This window comes from Periplaneta americana, chromosome 1 (assembly GCF_040183065.1).
Source record: "Periplaneta americana isolate PAMFEO1 chromosome 1, P.americana_PAMFEO1_priV1, whole genome shotgun sequence".
NCBI lineage: Eukaryota > Metazoa > Arthropoda > Insecta > Blattodea > Blattidae > Periplaneta > Periplaneta americana.
In genome coordinates, this window is record NC_091117.1 from 82,533,615 (window position 1) to 82,549,212 (window position 15,598).

Below are 15,598 nucleotides of genomic sequence, written 5' to 3' on the forward strand. Positions count from 1 at the left end.
AGGGTAGTGGAATTCATTATGTGTATCCATGAAACAATGCATGTGTCGAAAGATTATTTTCTCACATGAGCGCTCTATGGACTGATGAGAAAAATAAATTATCTGTAAGAACAGTAAAATCAATGCTTGTTGTAAAATTATTCTTTAGTGAAGATTGTGTTGCTTTTCATGACATGATTCTTCAAAATAAACTGTTAAGTGAAATTAATTCTTCAGAGAAGGCCAAGGCCAAGGCGGATGGATTTATAAGAATATTGTCACGTGAGTAGAGTCTTTTGTAGCTATTTCTGTAATAACTTAGTAAAAGCAATTTGAAGGCAACTTACATAAAGGATTTTTACTAAAGATGTTATTAATTGGTCCAACAGAATAATTTCTGTTATACTGACAATTAATATTTGACGAGAAAAATTCGCTCCGGCGCCGGGGATCGAACCCGGGTCCTTGGTTCTACGTACCAAGCGCTCTGACCACTGAGCTACGCCGAATTCAATCCACAGCACCGGATCGAACCTTCCTCCTACAGTGTTATTTCCCTTTTGTGGCCTGACTCCAAGTTGGGCATATACGTTGACGTTTATATTTCAAGTCAACTGCCATTATCTAGGAGCGCACTCAGCTGAGTGACTAATGGCCGGGATTCCGCAGCTATTCGGCGTAGCTCAGTGGTCAGAGCGCTTGGTACATAGAACCAAGGACCCGGGTTCGATCCCCGGCGCCGGAGCGAATTTTTGTCCGAAAATATTAATTGTCACTATAACAGATATTATTCTGTTGGACCATTTAATAACATCTTTAGTAAATTCGTCCAGCTAGCAGTGCATTATTCTGTACAGATTGCTGTGCACTTTACTGCGGAATCCCGGCCATTAGTCACTCAGCTGAGTGCGCTCCTAGATAATGGCAGTTGAAATATAAACGTCAACATATATGCCCAACTTGGAGTCAGGCCACAAAAGGCAAATAACATTGTAGGAGGAAGGTTCGATCCGGTGCTGTGGATTGAATTCGGCGTAGCTCAGTGGTCAGAGGGCTTGGTACGTAGAACCAAGGACCCGGGTTCGATCCCCGGCGCCGGAGCGAATTTTTCTCCTCAAATATTAATTACATAAAGGAGCTTAAACTTAATGCAAATATGCTCCCCAACAATTTTGTTTACTATTTGTTTACTTACCCTTAGTTAGTAATGTGTTTGTATAGTAAACTTTACTACACACATACTTTGAAAGATTGGCATATTTGATGGGTGTGCATAGGCCTACTGAACTTACTCAGTGATAACTGATAAGTGTCCCGTATTTTTTTCCATATATCTGGGAACCCTAACGTGCATGTGAGTAGATATGTTTCATTTCCGATATGGCATAAGTCCGAGTTAATCCCAAACTGTTTTATAATACATTATGTTATTGAAGAATTTGGAATTTCTTAGTCGAATTTCACCAGTTATTATTAATTACATACACACAATAAAAAGAAGGGACTTACTGAGGAATTGTCTGCGTGGTATCTAATTTAATTAAAGTTAACGAGAGAGCTGCTTTCCTATCCTTTTAACGTTTAAAATGGTGGAGGTAGATGTGGGTAGATCAATTCCAATTCAGAAAATGGCTTTGAACTCGAGTTAGTCCCAATGAAATTATGTTGTGGTTATAATTCTAATTGAAACATGGGAATACATTGCTCCCACTCCATTATACTCTTATACAGGGCAATTACAACTTCTTCATAAGCTTTTAAGCGGATGCATAAAATAATGTAACGCTTAGAATAATGTATGATACATAAAATTAACAGAAACTGTCCAAGTTTAGGACACACCTCCACAAGTGTTCGATGAGGCTTCCTTGCGTTACACAATACACATCGACGCGATATTGAAGTGCGTTCCATACGCAGTAGCATATCCGTTGTAATGGTCGTAAATGCATCTGTAATGGGATCCTTGAGCTCAACCAAAGTTGCTGGTAGTGATGGCAAGTACACTATGTCTTTTACACAACCCCAGAGAAAAACATCACAGACCGTTAGGTTGGGGGATTTAGAAAGCCACTGTAACAACGCTAAGTCATCTTCAGCGCATCGCCCAATCCAACGGCGAAGGAGTTCTGTGTTCAGATAGCGACGCACTTCAGTGTGCCAATAGGGCGGCGCTTCATCAAGTTGGAATATGAAGTTATTGGAATCCTCAGTCACTTGAGGAAACAACATATCGAGAAATGACATCATACCGGTCACAGTTGTCTCAATGGAAAAAAAAAAAAAAAACGATCGTATGCCTTTGATTTAGACACTGCGGCAAACACATTCACTTTTGGAGAATCTCGTTCATGTTGCAATGTCAGAAGTTGTTTTTCAGTAGCCTACCTCAGATGCGCACATTATTGCGATTAACTTTGCCAGTCAAGTGAAATGTGCTCTCGTCACTAACCACTAGAAAGTCATCAAAGCCATCATTCTCCTCTATATCAGCCTTAATGCAATTACAAAATTTATATCGTTTAACGAGGTTTTCCGGTTTTAACTTTTGCAGTAACTGTATGCAGTACGGTTTCATTCGCAATCGGGTTCGTAAAATTTTCCATTAAGTCTGTTGCAGAATATCAAGTTCCCGACTCACGCGGTATGTTGATTTCTAAGGGCTGCGAATGAAACTCGCTCCACTGTTTCGGCAGAAACCCTTGGGCGTCCACTGCTTTTATCTTTACTCACGGTACCAGTTACCTTAAATTAACGTTGCCATCGCAGAACACTTTGGTGACCTGGCGGTGAAGTTCCAGGGTATTTTCTCCGGAACGCAAGCTGTACGGTAACAAAAGGAAATGACTTCTCATGAGCTGCTGCCAGAAAGTAAAAGGAGGATAAAAATGGCCAAGGAATCTTTTAATATAAAAATTAGATTCTTCTGCGGACCTCTGCAAAAAGCACTAAGGAAGAGACTAGTGAAGTGCTTTGTACGGAGTTTGGCATTGTATGGGAAAGAAACATGGACATTACGGAGGAGAGGAGAGGAGAGGAGAGGAGAGGAGAGGAGAGGAGAGGAGAGGAGAGGAGAGGAGAGGAGAGGAGAGGAGAGGAGAGGAGAGGAGAGGAGCATTTGAAATGTGGATATGGAGAATGGAACGTGTGAAGTGGATATACAGAATAAGAAATGAAACTGTATTGGAAAGAGTGGATGAAGAAAGAATGATGCTGAAACTGATCACAAGGAGGAAAAGTAATTGATTGGGTCACTGGCTAAGAAGAAATTGCCTATTGAAGGACGCACTGGAAGGAATGATGAACGGGATAAAAGTTCGTGGCAGAAGAAGACATCAAATGATAGGCGTCATTAAGACATATGAATCGTATGAGGAGACAAAGAGGACGGCAGAAAATAGGAAAGACTGGAGGAAGCTGACTTTGCATTGAAAGACCTGCCTTTTGGGCAGAACACTAAATGAAATATTCCAAAACTGCCAACACTTTCTGCTGCATAGTCACTATTTTGAAAATTATGCTTGTGCTGCCGTCTGTCTACACGCGCCAGAGTTACAATGGAAAAATAATCCTTCAGTTTTTTTCTTTCGATTCATGATTGTATAAATATATTGCATCCATAGTTTTCGCAATTATTTGGCATAAATCCGAATTAATTATGTAATGACCCTGTTTGTGTATTCTCTGTGACATATAAAGTTATCTTCTCTTAATGAGAAATTCATATAGAGTGTTAGTTGGGAGGCCAGATGTAGATGGGAGGATAATATTAAAATGTATTTGAGGAAGGTGGGATATGATGGCAGGGACTGGTTTAATCTTGCTCAGGATAGGGACCGATGACGGGCTTATATGAGGACGGCAATGAAATTCCGGGTTCTCTAGAAGCCATTTGTAAGTAAGTAAGTAATGTTAAGATTTAGGCCTCGCAAAGGATTTTGAAAAATGATCTTGATTGTCGTATTCAAGCGGTCTATGCAAGGAAACTGTCGGCTTGCAAGCAGAGCTGTTTCATAGAGAAAAGGTCCACATCAGCGCAGGATGGTCGTTTTAATTTTCTTCACACACTTATAGAACATCATTCGACTGCAGTTGATACAAGAAATATTCTCCAAGAAGTGGGTAGAGTGCATGATAGTGAGCGACCCATAGGAAAAAGATTGATGTAAGCCAGGCCTGCACAAACGGCGCTCATTGAGAGCGGCCGCTCCTTCGGAGCGGGAGAACCGTCTAAGGCCGGGAATACACGGGCGCGCTGCGGCAGTAATGTAACAAGAGTCGAACAGAATTCGAGGCCTCGTTCGCTCGTTTGTACGCGATTTCAAGCACGCGCTGCGGCCAGAACGCGCACACCTCAAATGCCGCGCAGCGATCCGTTCCCTGTCGGTTTTTCTCGCGAACACAAAGGGATTCGTTGCCGCAGTCTGGACGGGTTCGTTGCCGTTTGTCTCGTGAAGCGCGCACACCCTAAGCATGGAGTGGTCTGAAGTAGATTGGACCTCATAAATGATGCCCTGTCTTGTGGAAACCTGGTGATATTGACTATTACTTATAATAAAAACAACGGAACGTGCCAGTGAATATGCAAGATGAGACAGGGCTCCAAAACGAGCAGGATGATAGTACACAATTACTGACAGACGCTGTTGGAATTATGCAAGCCGCTGCTGGGACGTTAATTTTTTTAATTAGTTATTTTACGACGTTCAATCAACTACTAGGTTAGGTTCTATTTAGCGTCGATGAAATTTGTGATAGCGAATTGGCAATTGACGAGATGAGGCCGAGGATTCGCCATAGATTACTTGACATTCGTCTTACGATTGAAGAAAAACCTCAGAAAAACACAATTAGGTAATCAGCCCAAGCGAGAATCGAACCCATGCTTGAGCGCAATTCCGGATCAGCAGGCAAACGCGCTACCGCCTGAACCACGCCGATGGTTTCTGGGAGGTTAAAAATCACTGTTAAACAGTGTGAAGTCAAATCATTTTGTACTTTCTTTTATCGAAAATAATAGCATATATGCGATTACTAAGAAATAATTCAGCAAGCAAGCCTAACAGCTCGTCGGAAAGATACGTCAGAATGACGTACTCCTGCTATAGTTAGACGATAGTCCACGCAGCTGTCTGGTGTAGTGTGTATTATCAGTAGCTATTTCACTTTGCCTATCTACGGCTACATAATGGGGGAATCTAAAAGATGGAAAAGTGAACATCAGGCAAATTCTTTTAATGTTGCATGGGAAAATGCTTATTTCTTTACAGCAGCTGGCGTCAATACTCAGTGCTTTATCTCCCACAAAAGTATGAAAGAAAGAGGAAAACATAATATAATGCGTCATTACTAGTCAACACATACAGAAACGATGTTTTTGTTGAAGATCGCAGTAAAGGTGTTTAGGAGTTGAAAGTTGCATTATTACATGAGGTAGGGTACGTTAGAATTTATTAATCTTCAACAATTTAAATATTTCTCTTGACGGAAAAGGCCAGCTCATTGTTGATATGTTGAATAAATTACGGGATTTCAGTCCTAAACTTACAGGAAGGTAATATGGCTCACTTTCAAACGATAGAAATTATTCGTAATGAAGCCATGTTAAACGATTATGTCCAAATATTAATTGAAATTCAAAATGAATTTAATTCTAGGTTCCAAGATATTGTCTTAATTGGAAAGAATTTTAAAGTTATCATAATAAATTCCTTCAACACCAATTCAAACAATGTCATACGATTTACAAGTCGGCCTGGTTGGCGCAGTTGGTATAGCGCTGGCCTTCAATGCCCAAGGTTGCGGGTTCGATTCTGGGCCAGGTCGATGGCAATTAAGTGTGCTTAAATACGACAGGCTCATGTCAGTAGATTTACTGGCATGTAAAAGAACTCCTGCAGGACAAACTTCCGGCACACAGATATAACTTCGGCAGTTGCGAGCGTCATTAAATAAAACATAACATTTAACATTTAACGATTTATAGCTCGAACTTAACTGATCTTCAGTGTGACCTAAGGGCTAAAGACCGTTTGAATAATACTACTAGTCTAGATGAGTTTTACAAGACTAAACCTCAGCAATAATATTTCGACTACACAGGCTGGCTGTGAGAATGATTGCTATGTTTATCTCAACATTTATATTTGTGAGCAACTGTTTTCTATTATCAACTTTAATAAAGGCAGGCACCGAACATCATTCTGCAACTGATGTTTCATTAGATCAGTACTGTTACTTTCAGCTGCCAACAGCATAAAACCCCGTTTTCATGTACTGATAAATAAAAATATAGCAAATGATATTGTATATTTAAGTAGCTATAGAGTTTCTATTATTTCTGTTAAATAAATATTTCTTTATTAATTAATAATAGTTTAAGATAGTTTTGTAAACCCTGAACGGGAATTCATTTCATAAACACTCTTGCTAGTAGTTTCTTTTGTGTAAATTTGTACGAGATCACCCCTTCTTCCAGTCCACCCTTACACAGAGCACAGCTAATATCTGCATTCCGCTCATGAGCTGTGAGCCGGCTCGGAGAGCACAAACCTTGTGCAGGCCTGATGTAAGCCAATCTGCGTATTTCCAGACTAGCAAGAGGCCTCCAGTTGATTGCTCTTTTCCCACCAGCATGTCGACAGGGTCTCGCATTGGCATACGACGTCACGTAGCTCATACCATATTCAGTAGAATTCATCAGTGCTTGGGAGTGAGAAGAAGGCTATTGCCCTTTCTACGCGAAAATGATGCGATGATAAAGTTGACTCCTTCATATGAGGAACATATTCTCAACCTGTAATCGAATACTACCTTCAATATAAGTCCCTGGAAGAAACTTCTGCTACCGTTTGTTCAATAATGCATATCTAATAATTGAAATAAAGACAATAGTTCAAAAAATTGTATGAGCAATTATTATTATTATATCAATAGCTTTCCATAAAGCATTAGTAGGCAAATGGAGCCTAGTTTGCAGGGTGGCGCGAGCGCATACTGGTTTCTGACGTATAAACAGTGCCAGCATCACTTACACATGGCACATTGCTCCCTCTCACCCCCTTTATTAACCCAGATATGCCTATTGTCCTATTAAAAGGACAGTTGTCAATGTTTCAAATTACCCTCCTTACAGATAACGCATTTGATTTTTCACAGGTGTCACTATTACTGGTCTTAATTAGAGGTTTGCTAGGTGTGGTAAGACTGGTAATTAGAGTTCTGGTCACCGTTGAGTTTGAGATATGGACGTGAGAATTGTTAGTTTATTTCAGCTATGGCATCCGAGACGCAAATCAGATAAGAATGTTAAATATTTTTACAGTTCGGAATTATTTTACAAATTGTTGTAGATCAAATGACTCCTAATAAACATAAATATAACGTGAAACCACAATGCGTTCGAAATATCTATTCATTGCGACATGGCAATGACGAAAACTTATATGTCCTTTTAAAAGGACAGAAGGCATATCCCCATATATTTAAAAATTGTTTCGCTATTTCAATTTTAGTGGATTTTCCCTGCATGAAATGCTATCTACTACCCTTTATTAACACTGTAAATTTGTAACGTATTCATGCGAATACATTGTATAGTCTTCATCAGACAACTTGATAAACTAGAATTTAATATATACTGTATAAACGCATTACAAGTTCTTATTTTCCTTTTATAGCTGTAGTAAACAAAGGAAGATAACAAGTGAAACAATTTCTACCAATCGTTTGCCACAATGAACCGGTAGGGCTATGAAAATGTAACAGTAAAAAGGAGTATTGCGCTTACATAGTCCTTTGATTACCGGCGAGGATCACAACCACATAGTCGACCTGGTTGACGAGTCGGTACAGCGCTAGCTTTCTATGCCCAAGGTTGCGGGTTCGATCCCGGGCCAGGTCGATGGCATTTAAGTGTGCTTAATTGCGACAGGTTCATGTCAGTAGATTTACTGGCATGTAAAAGAACTCCTGCGGGACAAAATTCCGGCACATCAGGCGACGCTGATATAACCTCTGAAGTTGCGAGCGTCGTTAAATAAAACATAATATTTCACAACCACATCCACAGATGAGTACAGTTTGATGAAAAGAACTTCAGCATGCGTAATAAGGAGTTCTTAAGTAACTGTTTGTACGTGATTTATAAATAAAAATGAGGCAACATAAGTCGCGTAATCTGAATACATTTAGCAGATATGTTTCCGAATATAGTCAAGATGTGTTTTACGTAGTACCTGGGGGGAAAAAACGTTTGTGTATTCTCTGTGACATAGAGTTTCCCTCTCATAATGAGAAATGCATATAGTGTGTTAGTTGGGAAACCAGAAGGAAAAAGATCTTCGGGGAGGCTGAGCTGTAGATGGGAGGATAATATTAAAATGGATTTGAGGGAGGTGAGATATGATGGTAGGGATTGGTTTAATCTTGCTCAGGATAGGGACTGATGGCGGGCTTCCTATGAGGGCGGCAATGAACCTCCGGATTCTCTGAAAGCCATTTTTAAGTAAGTACGGTATGCGCCAAAATATACAGTACTGGATTTCGCGCATCCCGCATGCGCATGCCTGTGCGTCTGCGTGTTGTTGCATCACCATTATGAATTGCTAGTTGTGTAGCGAACGTTGTGCTTTGTGGTTGGAATTGACAATGGGTCTCGCGACGGAGGAAAAAGTATTATTTTCGCTCGTACGGAAATGGTTTTGAAGATGGGCCGAGTTTAAAGTTAGTGGCGCAACAATATCGCAATATTCTTATACCACCTGATGCTTACGTGTGGGGAAAGTTAAAGGAGAACATTTGAAGAGTCCACTGCAAGAATGATGGATGTCACTTTCTTGTCGAAAATGAACCAAGACTGTCAATGCATAGCTTAAGACATATAGAATGTACATAGAGAGTTACATGGCATTAACACTGATAGTCATTGTCCAGTAATGATCGGACAATCACAGTTAAGCTTTGAGCGCTAAGCATTTCAAACTTTCAATTGCTTCTCCTGAAAAAATGTATTCCAAACGGCATCCATCATTCTTGCAATGGACTCTTCATTTTCAACTGTAATGATCCACCCACAACTGTGCCTGCATTATGTCAGAAGATCGTGTCGTTTTTTAGGACTCTGAAGCAACCTATGTTCCAGAATATGTTTCAAAATCTGCGTGATCGTTATGAACACTGTCTACAGCGCAATGGAGCACGAACATTTACATAATCATCCCGATAACTAACAAAAACAAATAACAGTAACATATTGTTCCAGTACTGTATATTTTGACGCATACTGTAAATGTACACGTGAATAGGAAGAAACACAAATGTCCTGTAAAAATAAAAAGGCGTGTAGGGGAAAAATTGCGAAGGTGTGTTTTTTATATATAGATTTCACTACAAGTAATCGATGGTGATAATATAATAATTTAAAATTCTTTTTGTTATTTTAAGAAAAAACTTCTTAAACAATCTAAACTAAACCCATTTCATGAAGATTTGTGCGAAGCAATCACCTCGGCTAATATATTCAATTCACTAATTTAACAAACATTGTCAGCGGCGTAGCTCTGGTGGTAACGTGTTTGCCTGCTGATTCTTGGCCTCATCTCGCCAATACCCTCTCGCTATCACCAAATCTATCGACGCTAAGTAACCCAGTAGTTGACACAGCGTTGCTAAATAACCAAGTTAAAAAACAAATATCAAATTTAACAGATTTTTGGGAAAATATACTAGAAAATGCATACCAGATCAAACCACATTGTGGAAGACCTATATGAAAAGAATTTCAATAAATGCATTCATGACATTATAGATGGAATGAACATTAGAAAGTACTGGCTTGTGACGCACGGAAGGGGCTGACCTAGGAACGAGTAGTGTTGCCTGCTCGAAACCCGTGCATGCAGCGAACCTTGATGTAGTCAGCCGGAATGTACCTGGCTTGAGGGTTAGCACAATAAATAATACTGAAAGGTCGTAGTGCTTATTTTAAATTGGTTCTTTAATGACTCTGTATAAATTACTAGGTTATTTAGCGTCGATGGGGTTGGTGATAGCGAGATGATATTTGGAGAGATGTGGTACTATAACTGTAGGAGTATTATAGAAATAAATTTATGGAAAGAGATAATAAAAGAGGAAATTTGGGAGTGAAGTGAAGAGAGAAAGTTAAATACGTAAATAGAGGACAGAATAGCAGAGAAATAGTAAGTGATGTGTTGTAAAATAGAGAAAACAAATAATTTCGGACAAAAATAACTAGAACATAATGATTAAGAGTAGATAGATTTGAGAATAGAGAATAAAATAAATGAAGAATATAAATTATTAAGGAAGGGAATATGCAATATTTTATAGGAAAGCGAGAAATGGAAGGCAGACAGTCTAGATATGAGAGAGAGAGAATAGAATAGGATAGATAAGGAAGAATAGACAGCGATTGATTTAAAACAGAAGAATAGGAAGTAATCAGAAAATTCTTGGCAAATGAATATGTTAATAGAAAATGGTGGTAGGCCTATGTATTAAAGGAAAAGAAGAAATGTGATGGTCCACCAGAACTATTGTAAAGTTGACTGACAAATAAATATATCATATCATATCTTTTGGAGAGATGAGGCCGAGGATTCGCCATAGATTACCTGATATTCGCATTAGAGTTGGGGAAAACCTCAGAATATGTCCAACCAGGTAATCAGCCCAAGCGGGAATCAAACACATGCCCGAACCCAACTCAGGATCGGTATACAAGAGCGCGATCCGACTGAGCTACGCCAGTGGCCTCATAGTGCTGGGTCATTGAGCTCCCCCCCCCCTCGCAATTCAATTCAAACGTAAACTTCCTAGAATTAACATATTTGAAGGGTACACGGGAAAAACGATCAAGGTCCATCAAAAATCGAAATTGAGTTAATAATGCTATCTTAAAGTGGAAAGGAAGTACTATCATGTGGTCTAGCCAGTAATAAGAAATCATCGTTCTTGACATTCCACTACGTCAATTTCTATTAATACATACATAACAAAGTATTAAGTAATATAATAATATTGAATTGGGCTAACCGTCTATACTTATCTAGTTTATATTTGAATTAAACATTAACGTTTTCGGCACTTATGTGCCATTTTCAAATGCATGGAATTACCTTAATACATGTTCAAATAGATACACCTTATGTGTGTGAAATATATGGTGTGTACCCTTGATGATCTACCATCGTTTACAAAATAATATATAAATTAAATTAAAAACACTAGCTAATAATTAAAATCTATACTAATTTACATCTACAATAAAAGTCCCATTGTTTTATGTGACAATATGGTTATCTTGAAGTTGTTATCACATGCAGTTCCTATATTTATTGAATGTTTTGAGTTGCACTGTGTTGCACGTATTAAAATGTTAAAATTTGTTTGTTATATATTAGCACACCAACCGGTTCCGCCAGACGTTCATTAAAAAAATAAGAACTATTGTGAGCACTGAACGATTCTCAGTAACAGCCTGACCAACGTCGAGCACACAACACGTCCAACCAATGTAAGTAAGTTAATATTTTCAATCAATGCATTTAAACACCAGTACATTCACACACGTAACAACACCATTTTATATTCGTAGTGTAAAAGGCTTAACTGACAATCGTATGGTGACAATGATGAATTTGTAACATCCAACTTTGGCAAACCGAAGGAACACAATAACAAGCATCAATGCAACTGATATTACGCAACATTTCATCGTGGTACAGTGCTTCGACTTGCGTAAGTGAAACAACATGAATCCTTGGTGTGCTAATATATAACAAACAAATTTTAACATTTTAATACGTGCAACACAGTGCAACTCAAAACATTCAATAAATATAGGAACTGCATGTGATAACTTCAAGATAACCATATTGTCACGTAAAACAATGGGATTTTTATTGTAGATGTAAATTAGTATAGATTTTAATTATTAGCAAGTGTTTTTAATTTAATTTATATATTATTTTGTAAACGATGGTAGATCATCAAGGGTACACACCATATATTTCACCCACATAAGGTGTATCTATTTGAACATGTATTAAGGTAATTCCATGCATTTGAAAATGGAACATAAGTGCCGAGAACGTTAATGTTTAATTCAAATATAAACTAGATAAGTATAGACGGTTAGCCCAATGCAATATTATTATATTACAATGTGCTTATCGGAAAATCATACAAAATGAAAAAAAAAGTATTAAGTGCTTAAACTTTAAAATTCGTTTTTCTCGAAACTTTCTAAAATGGACCTTGATCGTTATTTCCGTGTACCCTTCATTTGTGTACACATACATCTCTCCCTTTCATTACAAATTTATAGTACGCATGATTAATGTTCCAGAAAGGGTATTGTCATTCGTCTCTCGATGCTGCCCGCCGAACACAGCGTGCTGTAAGGCTAGAGAAGGGGAAGAGACTCGTACCTCAACGGAAGGGAGCGATCAGTGGGAGATGGCGGCAACGGTCTGCTTATGTTTACAATTAATAATATAAAAAATAAGAAATATCACACGTTTGTATATTATTTTGACATAGGCCTACTATGAAGCTGGAGCCCCGTCTGTTGCTTTTGACACAAGCCATTGTAAATTCAAATTCTTCCGTTCTATGGTGCCTTTCAGAGTCTGGAAAAGATCTTCTACAGTTGTATTTTGTAATTACATCTAGAAGACATTCAGACACAGTAAAATATTAATTAACTCCTCCGATGAAAATGGCTAGGTGAGCTTTGTCATTTCTATCGGTGCTTTCGTCCAATGCAAGTGAGTAAGCTACAAACTGGTTAATTGTGGTTTCGACTTCAGATACAATTACATTTACAATCTTGAAATTCCTTCTCTGAACTGTAATTGGAAACAATTTAATTTTCTTAAACTTTGACTTTGTTCTGGACACAGTATTTTAGTAGCGTTCTGTATGCACGTTTTTACAAATGATGCTTCTGTGAAGAACTTCATTGATTTTCCAATATTCCAAGCTAGACCATAGTTAGCAAGAAGTTTTTTTTTTTGTTTAAGACTGAGGACACGTGTGTGATTTGTGTTTGTCCTTTCTTGTTTTATATTTATCAAAATATTTGTAGGCCTACGCATTTCACATGTAATTAAACGAAAAACTATATGTTTGTCATGCGCAACTGAGTGTAAACGTATTGTAATATACTGATTATTATGTATGACCAACAGTTATACAGATAGCACCAAAATAAATTATTTTCACATGTCCAACATGCCTGTAATTGTACGATATTCTTTGTGAAGAGTCGAGTAGTGTCGTCGCATGTTGAATTTTAACACACCCTTAAGAATTCTCGAACAAATTAAACATTTCACATTCTCCCCACTAACACAAAAAAAGTATTTCTCTTCCCTTTCATCCTAGAATGTACTACGTCCATGACATTGTGAAACGGTGGAACACTCCGACCAACACAATGATAATGGCAGTCCACCACTGCTCTTCGTTTGGGCATAAGCATTGAGTACAGTACAGGTGGAGATGGGTGAGGCGGAGCGCGCTCATTACGTACTGGCTTCGGTTCCGTTCATGGGCTTACTCGCGAATAGGCTTTTGGAGACGTCTGGGTACCACTGTACCACTGCTTACATAAAACTGTCGGTGGACATTAACCTTATTCCTCTCCACACGTTATACTGTCCAACATACTTAGCTTTTAACTGCTATTTTTTCATAACCCTGATAATCAGAGTCCTCTTCCTCACACAAAATTGCTTGGCATTCGCTACTGAATGCGTGGGGAAAAGCTTTCAATGTTATACAGACACTCTGTTACTAAGCTAATCTGTAACATGGACAATAATGGCTCATGCATTATTCTTCTACCCTATCTGTACTGCCGACTGACACGAAAGAAGAATAGCCCTATGTAGAGGCAAACAAATCGTGAAGGATGGCTTCTAGAAAAAAGAATTTTACATTTTGTTTAACGTTAACACTTTCGCCTGAAAGAGCCGGAGCGCTTATCTATAATGTAATGGTCGCTATCTCGCAACGAGGTACTTGCAGTGAATATTATTGCTACACTGACCGTCAGTTTGAAAAGCTGAATGATTGAGAACGCTCTGTGCAAACACAATCATGCAGTCTGGAGGGACAATCTGTATTAGTTTCTCCAAGCTGAAATAACGTTCGATTTAATCTACATGCAAAAGAAGTATGGCATGGTAATATTTAGGCTGTTTGGAAAAGAGAGTCATATTTATTACGCCGGTGTTATGGAAAACAAACTGTTTTATTCTACAAAATGCAAAGAATATTATAATATTGATTCATTCATAGCGTTCTGCTCAAAAGGCAGGTCTTTCAATCCAAACTCAGCTTCCTCCAATCTTTCCTATTTTCTGCCTTCCTCTTAGTCTCCGCATATGATTCACGTATCTTAATGTCGTCTATCATCTGATATCTTCTTCTGTTACGAACTCTTCTCCCGTTCACCATTCCTTCTAGTGCGTCCTTCAGTAGGCAGTTTCTTCTCAGCCAGTGACCCAACCGATTCCTTTTCCTCTTCCTGATCAGTTTCAACATCATTCTTTCTTCACCCACTCTTTCCAATACAACTTCATTTCTTATGCTGTCTGTCCACTTCACACGCTCCATTCTTCTACATATCCCTATTTCAACTGCGTCTATTCGTTTCTCTTCATTTCGTCGTAAAGGGCATGTTTCGTCCCCAACAATGCCACACTCCACACAAAGCTTTACTAGTCTCTTCCTCAGTTCTTTTACCAGAGGTCCGCAGAAGATGCTCTTTTTAATAGAGACTTCCTTTGCCATTGCTATCCTCCTTTTGACTTCCTAGCTGTAGCCCATGTTACTGCTTATAGTACATCCCAAGTATTTGAAACTGTCCACTTGCTCTACTGTCTCATTTAGAATTCCTCTTCTGCTAACAACGCCATATCATCAGAGATTTTTTCTTATTCCTCCTACTATTACTCCTCCCATGTTCTGAAAACAGTTCTTCACTTTATTCTTCTTCCTCCTACTATTACTCCTCCCATGTTCTGAAAACAGTTCTTCACTAAATCCTCCCAGTAAATGTTGAACAGGGTAGGTGATATAGGGCGTCCTTGTCGTATTCCTCTCCCTATTTCACTTCCTTCTGACATTTCTTCTTCTATCCTGACTTTCATTCGTTATTTCATATAAAGGTTATTGAACAACCTCCCTCTTTCCAATCCACGCCAATTTTCTTTAGGATCCCCATCAGTTCATTCCATTTCACTCTGTCAAACGCCTTTTCAATGTCCACAAATACTATATACACTTCTTCATTCTTTTCTAGGTATATCTCGCCGATTGTTCGTAGCAGTCCAAATGCACCTCTCGTACCTTTTCCCTTCCTGAAGGCAAACTGCTCTTCTTCCAACTTTTATTATAATATATAAACAAATATTAAACACAGTGAAACTGACGTACAGATACTCTGGTGTCCAGTAACAGAGTAAAACTCATTCGATATGCAAGTAATGAAATTGAATAAAAATAATACAGTTTGTTGTAATGTTTATTTTGTTACTGGTGTTCAGTGAAATTAAATTCACGAAATAGTCTTGGCAAAATAACT

General features: G+C 38.5%; 1 non-coding gene across 1 annotated transcript; it reads left to right on the top strand.

Annotated features, from left to right (window-relative positions):
* Window positions 1–651: 651 nt before the first annotated feature.
* TRNAY-AUA (transfer RNA tyrosine (anticodon AUA)) lies at window positions 652–724 on the top strand. The gene has a single exon. It is a non-coding gene; the product is annotated as a tRNA-Tyr (tRNA).
* The last annotated feature ends 14,874 nt before the right edge of the window (window positions 725–15,598 follow it).